This window comes from Harpia harpyja, chromosome 5, assembly GCF_026419915.1.
Source record: "Harpia harpyja isolate bHarHar1 chromosome 5, bHarHar1 primary haplotype, whole genome shotgun sequence".
NCBI lineage: Eukaryota > Metazoa > Chordata > Aves > Accipitriformes > Accipitridae > Harpia > Harpia harpyja.
This window is the reverse complement of record NC_068944.1, coordinates 77,057,785-77,071,254: the sequence shown is the minus strand read 5'-3', so window position 1 is coordinate 77,071,254 and position 13,470 is coordinate 77,057,785. Positions and strand designations below refer to the sequence as shown.

General features: G+C 52.0%; 1 protein-coding gene across 10 annotated transcripts in view; it reads right to left on the bottom strand.

Annotated features, from left to right (window-relative positions):
- Positions 1-11,541, bottom strand: part of ADGRB1 (adhesion G protein-coupled receptor B1) — a 284,922-nt gene extending 273,381 nt beyond the window's left edge. For 5 of the 10 annotated variants that reach the window (XM_052787758.1, XM_052787757.1, XM_052787766.1 and 2 more), the window contains exon 1: positions 10,579-11,539. The gene's annotated coding sequence lies outside the window, so the exon portion shown is untranslated. Of the gene's footprint in view, positions 1-10,578 lie in introns of all 10 variants that reach the window. The other 5 variants (XM_052787756.1, XM_052787762.1, XM_052787760.1 and 2 more) reach the window with 2 other exon arrangements.
- Positions 11,542-13,470: the final 1,929 nt, after the last annotated feature.

Here is a 13,470-nt window from a genome sequence, read left to right as displayed (position 1 = left end):
CCCAGCTACAAATAACTTCCACAGGGAGATTATGCTGTCTGCTCTCTAATCAACAGCAACTTCAAAAGGGCTTAGCGCTAAAAGAAAACCTCAGAGGGCCAGCATTAAGTGGGAAACAAACACAGCATTTGGGTTGTAATCTGAGGTGGGAGGCTGGGGTTTTAATAACCACATCGCTATGGCATGCTGTGCACCTTGTGGTTCATAAACTGCATTTATGAGTACAGGAAGTTACAGGAATATTTTTTCAGTCCACTTGAAAGGCAGCCATGGCTGGTGTAGAGCATCTGATGTATTTAGTTGTGCATGGTAGTTGTATTTAGCACCAGGTTTCCTATCACTCCCCAGCACTGTCACCTGCATACAAGCAGAGACTGGTGACCCAACTCCAGGTCTGGGAAGAGTCGTGTCCTATTTAGATCCAACCACGCTTTTGGGCAAGGGAAGGGAGGTGAGAAAAGTCACTGCCTTGTCCCACATTCCCCTCACCACACAAAATGGAAGACATCGTGGTGGGTTCCTCTATAAACACATTTGAGACCTATTCAAGATAGGGAAGAGAGAGGTGTTTCAGTTCCCTGAACCTTTTAAGACGAGCTCCAACCCAAGAAATAGTCCTTGCACATGCTGGGAGCTGCTAGGAACCACGGCCAGCTTTACCAGCCATCTTCCTCGTCCCTAGCACTACATCCCACGTCGTACCTGATGCTGTTGGTACTCAGGTGCTATCCTCACAGGCGCTGTAGGAGGGTCTTAGAGGTCCTTTTGTGAAGACCTTTACTACTAATCAGAAGTCAAAACCCAGACCAAGCAAGGGAGGGACCCCCCAGCCTTAAGCCCCACAGAACCACGAAGATGGAGCTGTTTCAGCTTGCGGTGGAGGATACCCCCTTTCTACATCCTAGAAAACTCCCCTCAATGGCAGAACAAGCCTGAATGCTCAGCTTTTCCCAGGAAAACAGAGGAAGCTATTCACAGCAAAGCTTCAGTGACAGAAGTAAAAAAATCTAAGTATCACATCTTAGGGCAAGGTGTGTGCACATTTATGATTAAAGATGCTGTAGCATTGTCACTGGCCACAGCCCAGCCAAAAAAATCAGTGTAAGACTCCAGAGAGATGGAGGGGCATGGACTTACCAAGAGGGTCCTTGTCCAGAAAAGTAGGATTAGGTCAACAGGACATCAAACCAGGGCTTTGTCCCAACACAGGGCAAGGGCAGTCTCTGCTTCTTGAGGGATATTAAGGCTGTCTCACACAGTAACAAAAGGTTTTGCTCTCACTCAAAATACCTCAGTACCCTTAGTTTTCAGCCCCCAGACCTCAGTCCCCATCAGATTTCCTCCCTTCCGAGATACCAAGCCCAAAGCGTGCTCTCGTACAGTCCCACCCTGGAGTTTGTCCTGCAAGACAGCCTTCAAATACCTCCTGCTAGACACCTTTAGATACCCTGCAGGCCTTCTGCTCACCATATACAGGCCAAAGAGCAGCTCCTGAGGGCAGCTATGTCCAGTGGGACCATCAAAGTCTGCAGCACTCATGTCCCATTTCACAGAATCGCAGATGCTTGAGGTTGGAGGGGACCTCTGGAAATCTCCTCCAACCCATGCCACCATCTTCCTTGGTCCTGGTAGAGGGTCAGGCTCTGGACTGGGCTTATCCCATTTAGGGTCTTGCTACCAAATCCTCCCCTTCCAGGGGCATTTCCATGCCTGCAGGCACTGCCTACAGACAGGCAGTTGTCTAGTCCCTGAGGGATGCCTTGGGTACATCTACAACATGCTAACTCTCACGGCAAAGGATGCCTTCCTGATATTTCCAGGCATCCTACTTTACTGGATCCCCCAGCTAACTGGCATTTTGCTGGGATCTCTGCCGGCTTCCCCCTTGCCCTCCCAGCCTTGCTGCGCTTCTGATTGTCACCATCTCTCCTGCTGGTAACAGAATCATCTCCATCTGGAGAATCTGGAAGTCCCGACAGCATTGCTATCCCTATTAACGTATCTAACAACCCCAAGCTGGCAGGAGCCAGCAAGTCACACAGGACAGACAATATTTAACATTTTTTAAGCATTCAGAATATGAAGTAAATATACATTCACTATTTACTTATTCCTTCGCTTGGCCTGATGGCTGACCTGCAAGTGCTAAGATGGGTGATTGGGAGGGCAGTGCTGTGTTACATCTGCTGCCTCTACTGAGCTGTGGGAAGCTCAGAGACCCACTGGTCTCCTCTCCCATAAGCACCCATGTGTTCGTCGACCCACATGCCCTACAGACATAATCCACATGGTCCTTATCACAAAGTCTTACCCTCTTTCAGGCTGGCTTCACTCACCAGAGCAGACCAGACACTAAATGTCCTTTGTCACGCACTCTTCCTAAATTGAAACCCACCCCTAGAGCCGTCAGAGTTTCCCTAGAAAGATGCTGTGCCTCAGGGAACACTTGCAAGGCAGGCAGCGTGTCAGACCGTTGACTAACCACATCACTGTCAAGCTCCATCCCAAGTGTAAGTGCCAAGACAGTTCAGCCCTGCTCACAGGGAAGAGGTTCACTGCCTTTTACACATTTAACATCACCGACGACCTAGCAGACAGCAGCTGTGCAGGCTGCTAGGTTACAGAGATTTTTCTCTCCTCCCATCCCTGATTTCTGCCATAAAAATCATAGGCTTTGCTGTAATTTTACCTTCATAGAGAGATACTCTTGGGGCACATACAAGAACCAAATTCCCATACCATTGCCTGCCTTTGGCAAGCTTGCACTAAGCTCCAAAAAGCAAGGTGCTCACCCTTGCCCCTTTCTTTGTATGCACAAAGGTGAGGAGCTTTTTGTCAGCAATTAACCCTTGTTTCAGCTCAATAGGGCTGATAAGATTGTAGAACAACATCTGAGAAGTGGAGATTAGCAGGCCAAGCTCTTTAGTACTTAAGGCATCAGTGCAGCAACTCAAAATCAGATTTCCCTTTCTTCACTGGCATTTGATTAAACCCTTTTCAAGCAGTCCTTTCCAACTTCCAGATGCTTAAGTCAGGTGATAGAGAAAAACTCTTTTTTTTTTTTTTTTTTGTGTGTCTGTGAAATGGCAACAACGTGTGTCTCAAGCGTGGTTAGAACAAAAGTCATGCCCAGAAAACATGCCTAAATGTATGCGTATGTCTGTGCATGTGCACGAATGCATAGCTTTGGTAGACCTGACCAGAGCACAAACATGCAAAGGCTTTAGTAGCATGGTTCAAGAAGGGGGAAAATACTCTTAAAGCAGGAGTTGAGTCCAGAAATAGATTGTGAGAGGATCAATTTTTGCTGCATAGTGATTTATTCAAACCTTCCACAGTGGCAAAGCCCTCTATAACAAAATATCTGATTACAGGACTATGACCATAAATTCCACACACCCTCAAGCAATGGCCAATGAATAACTGACTTGTTAAGGGAACAAACCTGCACAATGAATAAATCTACCAACAGGGCTTTCAATACAAAAGACCCCATCGGGACAAATTTCCTTCTGAAGGTGTATTGACTTTCATTTGCAGGAACCAGCAGATATTTGTTTCAAGAAGATAGCCATTGTTAGATTGCTGCTAAACAACATATAGTATAAACCAGACTCCTACCCCAGGCTTAATCTACTTGCATATCAAAGTAGGCTGGACTATACAAAGGACCATTTTGCAAGACAAAGTGTTATGCAAGGTCTCCTGAAAAAGCAAGTCTTTAATCCAGAGGAAACTCAAGGCTGGTACAGGAGAGCTGCATACTTCAAAACCCTGTTGTAGAAAGGCATCAAGAAAATAAGGATTGAAAAAGGGCAAGAAAACATCACTCAGGAGGAAAGTTGAAGGGTGGACATGCATTCACAGTCAAAACACAAGAATAATAATTCACACCTGGGTTTTGGCTGGTGCCCTTCATCTCAGAATCCCAAAAAAGGTGTTGTTTGACCAAATCTATTTGAACGGCTGGCACAGAGCCCCATTGGGGAGGAGGAAGCCAGGCATCCCCATTTTGCAGATGAAAACACCGAAGTGCGGAAAGACCGATGTCTAAATTAACTGTGACCTGAACCCCTGGCTTGGGACACGTGGCTTGGCAGTGGATGAGATCAGCCCTACAACACCCTTGGTCCATAGTGAGGATTTCACTACAGCATCTTTTAAAATCAGGCCACGGGGTTTGGCATTGGGTAGACCAAACTTTCAGTGGCTTGTGGAGCTGTAGGCTTAAATGGTCAGCTGAGAGGTCCACAAGAAGACAGGAGCACAGGCAGGATGGAGACAAAGCGTTTCATCTCCAGATCTATTCTAGCATGGAAATCGTGATGACCCCTACCCTGAAAGCATTTAGAGAGAGAACTATGCTAACTCTCCATGAATATGGAATAGGTAGGTCTGCCAGGAATGGGTTAGTCCTAATATCTGGCAGAGGGAAGAAAGAAAAGAGCCATTTTGCAAACAGCAAGGACTTTATTATAGGCCAGCTGAGCTCAAAACCTGAGGAAACATCTCCATCTAGCAAAGCCAGCCTGATAACAGGTAGCAGACAAGGTGAGCGTGCGGGTGGGAGTGCTGGAATTGTAGGATGAGGTATCACAAAGCCTGCCTCTGACCAAAACTAGATGTTCAGAAAAAGAGCTTGGCAATAATATATACTGGTCCATGCATACAGCATACACAAAATGGTGTCCTAAATATATGCAGGATTCCTCCATCCTTCTCTCAGGCCAACTCAAGTCAGTAAGCAGCAGCTCTACCTGAAGTAAACCACCTAAAAGCTATGATGCTTACTGGAAGGAGTACTTTATGTACTTCATACATGCACTTCAGGCTAACATAGAGTGCACCACATCATAAGATTGCAGCCATTTGGTTCAATTTTTACCCCAAAATATTCAAAACTGGTAGAAAGTCTAGATTGCCTTACAAGGTCTCTGTTCCTCCAGATACCGTTTGCTTTCCCCAGTCTCCCTTGTCCCAGGGATAAGGCATGACATCAAACAAGGCAGGCCTTGCAGTTTCAACAGCTCATTTGTCATCAGCTGGTCACTCCTTGATCAATGTTTTATGAAGGGATATTTCAGAAAAAATGCAGAGGGAGTAGGAGAAGGAAAGTAGAAAACCATCCCTAGTTTAATTTTGATAACACTGGCAGGGGGTGATTCGCTCCAACAAATTAAAATCAGCAAATCTTCTCTCATTTTCCCTGACAGAGGTAACCAATTTAAATTTTCATAAAGAGGGCAGTGATGTGTGTCTTTGCGAGACAGAGTCACCAATCTAGCAGCCCTCTGATTTAAAATATTATCTTTCCTTTTTTTTTTTTTTTCCATTCCCTGAGAGCTTCCTGGAGCAACATGACAGATTATCTCAGCATAATCAGACTAATACAAAACCCTCGCTCCAAGAGGCACCGCAAGGAATTTCTTAAGCCCGAGATGTGACGACAAATGGACATTCTGAAGGGACCTCATTTACTGCTCATTTTCCTTTTTTTTTTTAACATGTGCTGTTGTGTTTTGTAGCCTCAGCACACTGCAAACCATATTAAAAAGCCAACTATCACACCAAGCACAGGTAAGAGAAAGGGATGTACACTCTCCACATGGGCTGGCCTGCCAGATTGCTCTCCAAGAGAGAAGTTTGGCTTCCAGTTGGTGATTTCTTACATTCTAATAAGATGCCACCAGTATCGGGTTGGGGATGGTGGGGTGTTGTGGAAGAATTGCCTTTTGGGCAGCAGGAGCATTAAGAAGGGTTACAAGGCAGATGGGACCTCCTGTACCAGGATGCTGGAGGATGCTAAAGACCAGGATGACATCTGTGGTGGCCCTGACTGGGAGAAACAAGGGTTGCCACAGGTCCCTGTCATGGTGATCTGGGACTTGAGAGGGCTGGTCCCCTGTGGATTGGGGACCTGAGGGGGGCACACATGAATCTAAAGAAAAAGAGTGCATCTCGAGTTAAAAGGGGCTCCTGCCTCTCTAGTGCAGATGGGACACTGAAATACTGTTTTCCCTGGCAGAGACGTGATTCAAAGCAACTGAGATGCAACGAAGGAGATCCCTGTCCCCGCCTTGGCCGAGAACTGTGCCCCAGCCCCTTTCTTCCCATACTTCAGAGCCCTAAATGCCCACCCCACCCAAATATTGGATGGACATCAACCCCCATTGGCAAGTTATGTACGCCTTAGTCCAGTTTCACTCAAACACAAGCATTCCCCTCTTGCCCTCTTTCATCCCAGCACCTTCTGCAAACCCCAGGCAAGCAGAAAGCCCAGGGAATTTGGGGAAGGATCCACGAGAAGAACATGGGAGCATCCTTTGCACGGCAAGCGCCGGGATGTGCCAGGGACCCCTGCGCTTCGTCTGCAGCCACATCGAGCCATTCCGATATGTGCTGCGACACCGAGAAAGACAGTTTTCTGCAAACCTCCAGGCCAGGTGCCAGCTCCCTTCGCTTTGAAGGCTCGCTCGGGGATGTGAATTTTCTCCAAGGGGAGGAGGCGAGCTAGTTACAGAGACAGCCTGTCATCCATCTTGAAGAAAATACTCCTCTCTCTTTGCACCTATCCTAGCAAGGTGGCAATCAGCGTGCTGCAAGCCCAGGATCAGGCCCAGAGAAAAGCTTTGACTCATTTGTTTACCAGCGCAGGTTTTCTGGAGCTAATTAATGAGCCAAGCTGATACCCTGCAACAGGTATCGATGACAGGGGATTTCCTGCGTGCTACACTCGAGCTGCAGAAGGCAAATTTGGCTCTATGATTACACTGCTTCCCCCTCTCCTTTCCCCCCCCAAAAAAGGGGGAAGAAAAAGCCATCTGCAGCCACACAGGCACCACGGGAAGCCCCTCCATCATCTTCCTCCCCCCCCCAGAAGCAATGAATGGGCATGATCCCTGCTGGACCATACTCTGGGCTGACTCCCAGGAGCAGAGCTTTTGAGTACCCCATTCCCTACTTGTAGGGAGCAAAAGCTCGCACATGGCCTCCGAGCAAGTCCTTGGGGCTGGGGGCTGCTTTTCCCACCCCCTTCCCTCCCCGGGCATGGGGATGAAGAGAGCTGCACATCCCACTCGCATTCCCAGGGAAAGCCAGTGGCAGCTTTCACAAGGATGTTGAGCTCGGGGAGAAGTGGGGTGGATAAAACATGCGGGGGAGTATGGTAAAAAAAAACATGGGGGACACACACACACCCCACGATAAAAATGGGAAGGTGATGCTCGCAGAGCGGGGAATAAACCCCGTGGGGTAGCGTGTTTTGGGTGCGGGGCAGCCCTTATTGCGAGCCCCCAGGGTTGTGGGTTTGGTTGGTTGTGGGTTTGTTGGATTTTTTTTTTTGGGGGGGGGGGGGAAGTGATAAGGAAGGGGGGGGAAACAAGGCTCCATCGGGCTGTACCGAGCAGCTCCGGGGGCGGCGGGCGGCGATAGCCGGGCTGCGAGCGCCATCTCCCCGCCGCTCGCCGCAAGCCCCGGCCGGTCCCCCCCCTCCGTTATCAAAAGCGGCTGGATCCGGGGGGGAATTGGGGGGGTACACGACCCTGACACAAGGTTGAGACACACTCCCCGTTCTTTCCCAGCGTTTCCCACCCGGGGTTGTAGCAGGGACAGCCCCGATGCTGTGGGAAAGAAGGAGTTGGGGGGGGGGGTGTTGCTAAGTTTGGGGTGCTTGCAAAAGGGGGGGTGGGCAGGGGGTTCTGCAAGGGAGAGAAGGGCTCTGTGTGTGTCCCAGACCACCTCGGAGTGCCTGCGGGGCAGAGGGCAATGCAGCTCGCCTTGGGGTGGCAGGGCAGTGGGATGGGGGGGGTGATTCCCCCCACCGTGGCGGCCGATTTTGGCTGCTCCTTGGGGGTGTGACCGGGGTTCGGGAGTCTCCACGCACACACACAAACGCTCCCCAGCCTGGGTATGGGGTCTGTCACACCTCCCCTGCCTCAGTTTCCCCCTATCTAAGGAGAACAGGGGTACAGATCCTTCATTAACAGAAACCCACCTCCTTTGCAGCCAGTCCTTCCCTGAGCCTGCCCATCTTCGCTAATCAATTCTGGGGAGCTCCAAGCCCCTATCATCCCTGCAACACCATCCCAAGTGCCATGGAAAAGGCCAGGAGCCCTGCTCCTTCCATGTCTCTGCCCTGCTCCTTCCCTGCCTAATGCCTTGCCCCTGCCCAGTTTCTGCCTGGCCTTCCCCTTCGCCCTCTGCAGCAGAAGCGATGCTGCACCCTGACCCCGCTCTAACATGCGGAACGGAGCATGGGGGGGTCCCCTGGTTTCACCCCCCTCCCCACGGTCCCCATGTCCCTCTGCTGCAGCTGAGAGCCACCGAGCAGGCTGTCCTGCCTGCTCAGCCCTCTGCCTGTCCCCTGTCCCCTGCCTGGCTTAGACCCGTGGCCACCCCGTCCCCTGGCAGTGCGGCTTGGCTGAGAGCTGGTGCAATTCCTCAGCACCCTCCGAGGGGAAAATCCTCCCCCCGTTCTGCCTCGCAACCTCCTTCCTCTTCCTCAGCGAGGTCTTGGGCACAGTAAGGACAGCAGGACCCAGGTTAATGAGTCATTAATTAATTAGGGACCCACTTAATATGCACGGGGAGTTGTTTGTTTCCTTTAGCAGCCTGGGCTTTGGATGAGATCCCAGCTCTGTGAAGCCTCCAGCCTCGTCTCCCAGCTGATAATAGATAATACAGATATTTCAGCACCAGCCAAAGCAGAGTCATCATCATTAATACACAGTCCTCCCTGCTACGCGGCGGCGGAGGTCGCCAGTCAACTCCACGGAGTGCCCGGGGCTCATCCCTCCTGCCTTTCCTTAGGCTTTGCGTGGCCAAGCGAGAGCAAATCCTATAGCTAATCAACAGGTAAAGGGGCCGGGGAGGTGCACCCTGCACCCTGACCACCCCCCGGCACCCTCCCAGGGAGCGCTGGCTTTCGAGGCGTCGCGATTTTCCCTCTGCCGCGCAGGCAGGTTTTGGCATCTGTCAAAGTAGCTTCGCTCTTCCTCACCCCCCCCCCCCCCAATCCTTCCCCTCCTCCTCCTCCCTCAGCCATCAGCTGTCAGCTGGCCCTGGCGCTCGCCAGACCCAGTGCTGGAGCTGGATTGAGCCTGAGCCCTGGAAAGCCCCAGCTCCAAAGGGATGGGGTGGTCAGGGAGAGCTTGGGGGGGGTGGTGGTATTTTTTTGCCCTCCATCCCTTTGACCTTGCCTTGATACTCCCCTCCCCATCACCTCCTCTCTGTACAACTGATTCACAGGGGTTGTTGCCTTGGCCAAGGCAGGATGAGGGACATGAGCGTGAGTCACAGCCGAAGGTACCTTGCAGAGTTGATCCGCAACCCGTGCCTTCGATTGTTGGGGACTGATGCCTTCTCTCAGCCAGGACCAGGGCACAACCAGGCTGAAGAAAAGTCCCTTTGAAACCTCTACCTGCTGCCCTCCACCCTGCTTTTCCTTCCAGCCTTGGCAGAGCCATGGCTGAAACACCTCTCTGCGAAAAGTCTGAAGATGCATCAACAGCCACCCTCCATCAGCGAATGTCAGGCCGTGAAAGGGAAGGGGGCGGTGGGGGAAGAGGGAGAGACAAATTTTGCGATTCATTCCCACACAGGGTGATTCAGAACAAGATGCTTTGTAATTACGCATCCCTGATGGAGACTCCTTCTCTTTCCAACCCCCCCCCCCCCAAAGAAAGGCTAAGCCATGCCTGGGTGCCAGTATCCCCCAGGAGCCCAGCTCCAGGAGCAGCGTGTGTGTGTGTCTGTGCCATACTCTGATCTCTGTATAGGCTAAAAGCTAATTTTCTCCTACAGTGTGAAGCAAAGTGCTGATAAACGGCATTTGGAGGAGGGGGACGGACGACATTAGGAGCTCATTGCCTCCCCAGACATTACCTCCAGCCCTGGAAAGGTGCCACACAAGCGGCAAAGCAAGGACCCCCCCCCCCCCCACTTCCAAAACTCTCCAAGGAAAAGGAGGAAGGCAAGGAGCTGGGATGGGGGCAGATTCATGTCTGGGGCAGGCAGCTGCCTATCCCTCTGAGACTTTGTTTGCCAACATTGCAGGCTGAGGAGTCCCGGACCCCAGGGCTGCCCGCGAAGGCACCGCGGCTTCGCAGCACTTTGCAGTTCAGCCCCGACTGGCTCTGCAGCTCTCCCGTCGCGATCCCCCGCTCCTCTTCCCTCGCCTGGCTGCCTTCTCCCCCAGGAACAACCCAGTCCCCAGCTCCTTTCCCCAGAACACAAATGCAATTCCCCCTCCGCATCCTGCAGACATCAATATTTTCCACCGCCGCTTCATGTTTGCCACAGGACCCGCATGCACGAAAGTTAAAACTTCCCATGGCAGGGAGTGATTATGCTCTATCAGTCCAAATTGCAGAGCGGAGGAGACGAAACATCCTCCGGGTGCTATTTCCAGGGGCAAAAACAGAGAAGCGGGTGCCCACCGCTGCCCCATCCCTGCCTCCCCTGGGGATGGAGAGAGGACCCCCCCCCCCGCACTCAAGGCAAAGCGCAGCCCTGAGAAGTCATGTCCCCCCTTCTCCCTCCCCTCCGATGAAGAAGGAAGGGTGGCCGGGAGCCCCTTACCTTGCAGAGCTCCCCAGGTTTTATATCCTCCTTCTTCCCTTTGTCAAATTCCAAATGGAAACCAGCAACATATCCAGGGGTAACCAGCCCAACATTGGGCAGCGCGTGAAGTCCAAAAGGATGGCAGAGCTCTCTCCCTCCGCTCCCTCCACTCTTGCCTCTACATATATATATACATACACACTTATATATATATATATATGTATGTATTAAACAGAAAAGGGAAAAAAAAAATCCTAAAAGAAATGGGGGTGGGGAGGGAGAGGAAGGGAGAACCTTTGGTGTCTCTGCAGACAGGCAGGTGGAAGAGAAAAGCTGAAAATAATTAAGCCGTTTTTTGAGGAATCCTTAGGAGAGGGGAAAAACGCAGTTAAAAGCCAGTAAATCATTAGATCCAGGCAGACAATCAAGTCTTCTCCTTTAAAAAAAAATATACAGCAGGGTTCAGAGTAGCTTTCCCAGAAGCGAAGAGCGAGAATGGTCTTCTTCAGAAAGATATGTTTGTTTAAAATCCACTCGTCTGCTTTTCTTTCTTTCTCTCTCTTCTCCCCCCACTTTTTTTTTTTTTTTTTTTTTTAGATTCTGCTTCTGAATCTCTCTCTGTGAAACTAGATCCAGTCTTTGTAGCCAGGGGCTGCATTAAGGATTACATCAGGCTTTTATAAGCTTTCCAGATCACACATTAGAGTGAGAGAGAGAGAGAGGGAGGGAGGGAGGGATAGGAGGGAGGGATAAAATGCACACACACATACACACGCACACGCACAGATCGGAGCTTTGTAAAACAGGCAGCTATAGGCAAGGACCCTAACTGCCACGGTATCGCATCGGGCATGCTCCGCTAGCCTATAGGAGGAGAGGAAGGATGGATGGATGGATGGATGGATGGATGGATGGATGGATGGAGCAGAGGAGCCAGCGAGAGCCGGAGTGCATTGGCGGCTGGGCAGCGCAGCCTCCCCGGGACAGCTTAGCCCTAAGCAGGGAACCAGGAGGTGAAGAGGGAGCTGGGATGATGGGGGGGGGGGATGGCAGGGGCTCTGCTTCCCCCCCCCCCCCAAAAAAATAATAAACCAACCAACCCTGCGGGGGTTCAGCGGGGGAGAGGTGCCTGTCGCCCGCAGAGGGATGCGCAGGGACGCGGCTCGTCGCTCCTTGGGTGCCGGGAGGGAGAAGGGATTGCTGGGGCTCCCCCGAAGCTGACAGCCTGGGAAAGGGGGACGGGAGATGGGACAGGACAGCGGGGAGCCCTGGGGTACCGGCCAAATCCCCCCCCTCCCCTTGCCCCATAGCTGGGCAGGAGCTCCCCGCACACCCCGGCTTGGCGGTGGTTTTGCACCACGGCACACGGGTTGCCCAGGCAGGAGACAGCAACAGCCATTAACCCTTTCTTATTTTATTTTCTTTTTTTTTTAAATCTTTTTCCTAGCATTCCCCCCCCAACTCCTTGCTCCCATCAACCCAGACGTATATGGGGGGGTTTATGGGGGGGGGTATGGCACCAACGCAACACCCCAGGGTGTCAGGGGGATGGTGGGGAAGGGAGAGTTTAAGGAGATGGAGGAGGAGGACATGGGCTGGGGTAAAAGGTACATGCTGCATCCCAGCAGCTTTGGGGTAAAGGGGCTGCCTCGGGTTTACAGCCCGGGGAAGGTCTTTTGGTAAGGAGGAGCCCGAGGAGAAAAAAGAGGGGGCTGTGGAAAGGGGATGGAGGGGAGAGGGATAAGGCTGGAGAAAGGAGGGGGGGAGAGCAAGGGGACTTCAGCATCCTGCCAGACTTCAGGACCTGCCCCTTGTTTTTAACCATTTCTACTCCAGGGGGAGAAAACCAGCCCCTTTCCCTGACAAAACCACCTTCCTCCCTGCCTGGGGCTGCTGTCCCCCCCCACCAGTGGTGGGGCACAGACCTGCCCCGAGGGGCAGAGGTAAAAATCCCAGCTGCCCTCACCTTCTGTCCCTCTGCTTCAGGGAGGATGAAGAACACCCCATTCCTCTCCCCAGGGACTCTCCAGGGCACCTCCATCCCTTCCCCTTGGCCTTCTTCCCCTTCACTCCCTCCCCTTCACCTCATCCAGCCCTTTTACCCCCATTTCCACACCTCCAAACCTTTTCTTCTCCAAAAAAACCCACAAACTTCTGGGCGAAGGGGAAAAGGGAGAAAATCATTCATTGAGGGGAGCTGAAGAGCAAGCCCTGGCTGTGGTGGAGCGTGGCGAACCAGCCTCTCCTCGTCCCCAGCCAGCACTGCAGCATTGCTGGCCAAAAGCATCTGTGATATCTCCAGTTAAGCAGAGATTGGAGCAAAGGGGCAGCTGGGGCCTGAAATGCTTGTTTTTAGCCGACAGGCGGCTATGCTGGATTAGCACGGTGTACACTCCGAATGGAAATCTCTCCCTTTCGCTCTCCAGCCTTTCGGGAGTTTGTTTGGCTGGTTTGTTTTCCTTCAAGAAGGCTTCCCTGCTCCTCTGAGTCCCCCAGGGATTTCTTCTTCTCTTTCTCCAGCTTCTCTTCCTCCAGCCCTCGCAGGTGCAAGCAGGAGGGCAGAGAGCTTCGGTGGGAACCGCGGGCTGCTTGGCAAAAGGAGCCCACGCAAAGCAGCAGGTCCTGCCTCTGTGAGTCCCATGGGACAGCTCTGCCATGCCTTTGGGGTGGTGGGGAAAGTGGGGGGCACTTGCCTTCCCTGTCCTGTGGTTAGGGGGGTCAGGCAGAGCAAGGTGCAGCTAGCATCCCTCCTGTGTTGTAGGGCAAAGAGGCTCAGCGCAAGGAAGAAGTACCAGAAAGCGTCGCTGACAAACTAAACCCATTTCCAGCTCCCACTGCTGCGATGGGGCATGATGGAAATCTCATCTTTGTGAGAATGGGGAACAGGGCTCGATGCAATGAAAAATTTCA